General features: G+C 64.5%; 1 non-coding gene across 1 annotated transcript; it reads left to right on the forward strand.

The window, feature by feature from the left end:
• Positions 1–3,293: 3,293 nt before the first annotated feature.
• On the forward strand, positions 3,294–3,412 carry LOC142006465 (5S ribosomal RNA). The gene has a single exon (XR_012643536.1). It is a non-coding gene; the product is annotated as a 5S ribosomal RNA (ribosomal RNA).
• Positions 3,413–5,000: the final 1,588 nt, after the last annotated feature.

Genomic DNA, 5,000 nt, shown 5'->3' on the forward strand with positions numbered 1-5,000 from the left:
GGGAGCGAATCGGACACCAGGTCAACCTCTGCTAAAGCGACCGAGGTTGACCTGGTGCCCGGGGAGCGAATCTGACACCAGGTCAACCTCTGCTAAAGCGCCAGAGGTTGACCTGGTGCCCGGGGAGCGAATCGGACACCAGGTCAACCTCTGCTAAAGCGGCCGGGGTTGACCTGCTGTCCCTGCCGGACTTAGAAAATTTTTCTCTCCAGCCTGGGACCGGGGTTGACCTGTTGTCCCTGCCGGACTTAGAAAATTTTTCTCTCCCGCCTGGGACCGGGGTTGACCTGTTGTCCCTGCCGGACTTAGAAAATTTTTCTCTCCCGCCTGGGACCGGGGTTGACCTGTTGTCCCTGCCGGACTTAGAAAATTTTTCTCTCCCGCCTGGGACCGGGGTTGACCTGTTGTCCCTGCCGGACTTAGAAAATTTTTCTCTCCCGCCTGGGACCGGGGTTGACCTGTTGTCCCTGCCGGACTTAGAAATTTTTTCTCTCCCGCCTGGGACCGGGGTTGACCTGTTCTCCCTGCCGGACTTAGAAAATTTTTCTCTCCAGCCTGGGACCGGGGTTGACCTGTTGTCCCTGCCGGACTTGGAGCCCGAGGAGGGGATCGGCCACCAGGTCAACCTCCGCTGAAAGCGGCCACGGTTTACCTGGTGCCCGGGGACCGAATCGGACACCAGGTCAACCTCCGCTGAAGCGGCCGGGGTTGACCTGCTGTCCCTGCCGGACTTAGAAAATTTTTCTCTCCCGCCTGGGACCGGGGTTGACCTGTTGTCCCTGCCGGACTTAGAAAATTTTTCTCTCCAGCCTGGGACCGGGGTTGACCTGTTGTCCCTGCCGGACTTGGAGCCCGAGGAGGGGATCGGCCACCAGGTCAACCTCCGCTGAAAGCGGCCACGGTTTACCTGGTGCCCGGGGACCGAATCGGACACCAGGTCAACCTCCGCTGAAGCGGCCGGGGTTGACCTGCTGTCCCTGCCGGACTTTGAAAATTTTTCTCTCCCCGCCCGGAACCGGGGTTGACCTGTTGTCCCTGCCGGACTTGGAAATTTTTTCTCTCCCCGCCTGGGACCGGGGTTGACCTGCTGTCCCTGCCGGACTTGGAGCCCCAGGAGGGGATCGGCCACCAGGTCAACCTCCGCTGAAAGCGGCCACGGTTTACCTGGTGCCCGGGGACCGAATCGGACACCAGGTCAACCTCTGCTAAAGCGCCCGAGGTTGACCTGGTGCCCGGGGAGCGAATCGGACACCAGGTCAACCTCTGCTACGGCGGCCGGGGTTGACCTGCTGTCCCTGCCGGACTTAGAAAATTTTTCTCTCCCCGCCCGGAACCGGGGTTGACCTGTTGTCCCTGCCGGACTTGGAGCCCGAGGAGGGGATCGGCCACCAGGTCAACCTCCGCTGAAAGCGGCCACGGTTTACCTGGTGCCCGGGGAGCGAATCGGACACCAGGTCAACCTCTGCTAAAGCGGCCGGGGTTCACCTGCTGTCCCTGCCGGACTTGGAGCCCGAGGAGGGGATCGGCCACCAGGTCAACCTCCGCTGAAAGCGGCCACGGTTTACCTGGTGCCCGGGGAGCGAATCGGACACCAGGTCAACCTCTGCTAAAGCGGCCGGGGTTCACCTGCTGTCCCTGCCGGACTTGGAGCCCGAGGAGGGGATCGGCCACCAGGTCAACCTCCGCTGAAAGCGGCCACGGTTTACCTGGTGCCCGGGGAGCGAATCGGACACCAGGTCAACCTCTGCTAAAGCGGCCGGGGTTGACCTGCTGTCCCTGCCGGACTTGGAGCCCGAGGAGGGGATCGGCCACCAGGTCAACCTCCGCTGAAAGCGGCCACGGTTTACCTGGTGCCCGGGGAGCGAATCGGACACCAGGTCAACCTCTGCTAAAGCGGCCGGGGTTGACCTGCTGTCCCTGCCGGACTTGGAGCCCGAGGAGGGTATCGGCCACCAGGTCAACCTCCGCTGAAAGCGGCCACGGTTTACCTGGTGCCCGGGGAGCGAATCGGACACCAGGTCAACCTCTGCTAAAGCGGCCGGGGTTGACCTGCTGTCCCTGCCGGACTTGGAGCCCGAGGAGGGGATCGGCCACCAGGTCAACCTCCGCTGAAAGCGGCCACGGTTTACCTGGTGCCCGGGGACCGAATCGGACACCAGGTCAACCTCTGCTAAAGCGGCCGGGGTTGACCTGCTGTCCCTGCCGGACTTGGAGCCCGAGGAGGGGATCGGCCACCAGGTCAACCTCCGCTGAAAGCGGCCACGGTTTACCTGGTGCCCGGGGACCGAATCGGACACCAGGTCAACCTCTGCTAAAGCGGCCGGGGTTGACCTGCTGTCCCTGCCGGACTTGGAGCCCGAGGAGGGGATCGGCCACCAGGTCAACCTCCGCTGAAAGCGGCCACGGTTGACCTGGTGCCCGGGGAGCGAATCGGACACCAGGTCAACCTCTGCTAAAGCGGCCGGGGTTGACCTGCTGTCCCTGCCGGACTTGGAGCCCGAGGAGGGGATCGGCCACCAGGTCAACCTCCGCTGAAAGCGGCCACGGTTTACCTGGTGCCCGGGGACCGAATCGGACACCAGGTCAACCTCCGCTGAAGCGGCCGGGGTTGACCTGCTGTCCCTGCCGGACTTAGAAAATTTTTCTCTCCCCGCCCGGAACCGGGGTTGACCTGTTGTCCCTGCCGGACTTAGAAAATTTTTCTCTCCCCGCCCGGAACCGGGGTTGACCTGCTGTCCCTGCCGGACTTGGAGCCCGAGGAGGGGATCGGCCACCAGGTCAACCTCCGCTGAAAGCGCCCGAGGTTGACCTGGTGCCCGGGGAGCGAATCGGACACCAGGTCAACCTCTGCTAAAGCGCCCGAGGTTGACCTGGTGCCCGGGGAGCGAATCGGACACCAGGTCAACCTCCGCTAAAGCGCCCGAGGTTGACCTGGTGCCCGGGGAGCGAATCGGACACCAGGTCAACCTCTGCTACGGCGGCCGGGGTTGACCTGCTGTCCCTGCCGGACTTGGAAAATTTCTCTCCCCGCCTCGGACCGGGGTTGACCTGCTGTCCCTACCGGACTTAGAACATTTTTCTCTCCCCGCCCCGGCCCGGGGGTTAACCTCGGGGCACACAGCTTCCCGGGTCTGACGTGCACGTCCTGTCACCTCCCGGGCCCGGCGTCCTCGTCCTCCCTTCCCCTTGGGCCGGCTCGGAGGAAGTTTTCCCTCGGCCCGGCCTCCGGGTTAATTGTTTGGGCCCGGCTGACTGAGGCCAGGCTGCTGACGCTAAAGCCCGGGGAGGCGGGGGCCTACGGCCATACCGGACCGAATGCCCCCGATCTCGTCCGATCTCGGAAGGTAAACCGTCCCGGGCCTGGCTAGTACCTGGATGGGTGACCGCCTGGGAATCCCAGGTGCCGTAGGCAGCTTTTGGCCCCAGCGGGGGTAGAGCGGGGCGTGTGTCTGCCGTGCGGGAGCAGGGAAGCCGTGAGGCCAAGGCGGCGCGACGGTCCTGGGGGGCGCTGAGGCCTTTCCCTCTGCCTGCCTGCGTGTCGGGGGCGGGGGGGCGGGCGAGGAAGCTTAGGCCCTCACCCGGTGCGGTGCGATGGCTTGGGTCGGGTCGGGGAGAGGGAAGAAAGCGTGTGTGGAGCGTTGGTGGGGCAGGTGTGTGTGTGGGAGTGCTGGGTGGGGCAGGCCGTTGAGGCGGTGGCGGTGGTGGTGTTTTTGGTGGGAGTGAGTTGGGGTCAGGTGGGTGTGGGGTCCCCCCCGGGGGGTGGATGGTCTGAGGGTTAAGGCTTGGAACGTGCGTCTTGGGGGACCGTGGGTGGAGGTTGTTGAGAGCGGGGAAGGCCCTGGGTATCGGTTGGGGACTATTAAGCCCGGTGGAGGGGGACCGTGGGTGGAGGTGGTTGAGAGCGGGGAAGGCCCTGGGTCTCGGTTGTGGACTATTAAGCCCGGTGGAGGGGGACCGTGGGTGGAGGTTGTTGAGAGCGGGGAAGGCCCTGGGTCTCGGTTGTGGACTATTAAGCCCGGTGGAGGGGGACCGTGGGTGGAGGTTGTTGAGAGCGGGGAAGGCCCTGGGTCTCGGTTGTGGACTATTAAGCCCGGTGGAGGGGGACCGTGGGTGGAGGTTGTTGAGAGCGGGGAAGGCCCTGGGTCTCGGTTGTGGACTATTAAGCCCGGTGGAGGGGGACCGTGGGTGGAGGTTGTTGAGAGCGGGGAAGGCCCTGGGTCTCGGTTGTGGACTATTAAGCCCGGTGGAGGGGGACCGTGGGTGGAGGTGGTTGAGAGCGGGGAAGGCCCTGGGTCTCGGTTGTGGACTATTAAGCCCGGTGGAGGGGGACCGTGGGTGGAGGTTGTTGAGAGCGGGGAAGGCCCTGGGTCTCGGTTGTGGACTATTAAGCCCGGTGGAGGGGGACCGTGGGTGGAGGTTGTTGAGAGCGGGGAAGGCCCTGGGTCTCGGTTGTGGACTATTAAGCCCGGTGGAGGGGGACCGTGGGTGGAGGTGGTTGAGAGCGGGGAAGGCCCTGGGTCTCGGTTGTGGACTATTAAGCCCGGTGGAGGTGTTGCGTACGGTGGATGTAAGGGGGAGGGCGTATGAAGTGACCGAGGAGTGGGCAAGGAAACGGGGGAAAAATTTGGAGGCGAAGGCGGCCGAAAAAGGGTGCGGTTGACCTGGTGCCCGGGGAGCGAATGGGCCACCAGGTCAACCCCCGCTGAAAGCAGCGGAGGTTGACCTGGTGCCCGGGGAGCGAATCGGCCACCAGGTCAACCCCCGCTGAAAGCAGCGGAGGTTGACCTGGTGCCCGGGGAGGGAATCGGCCACCAGGTCAACCCCCGCTGAAAGCACCGGAGGTTGACCTGGTGCCCGGGGAGGGAATCGGCCACCAGGTCAACCCCCGCTGAAAGCACCGGAGGTTGACCTGGTGCCCGGGGAGCGAATCGGCCACCAGGTCAACCCCCGCTGAAAGCACCGGAGGTTGACCTGGTGCCCGGGGAGCGAATGGGCCACCA

The sequence above is a fragment of the Carettochelys insculpta genome, unplaced genomic scaffold (assembly GCF_033958435.1).
Source record: "Carettochelys insculpta isolate YL-2023 unplaced genomic scaffold, ASM3395843v1 scaffold_0070, whole genome shotgun sequence".
Classification (NCBI taxonomy): Eukaryota; Metazoa; Chordata; order Testudines; family Carettochelyidae; genus Carettochelys; species Carettochelys insculpta.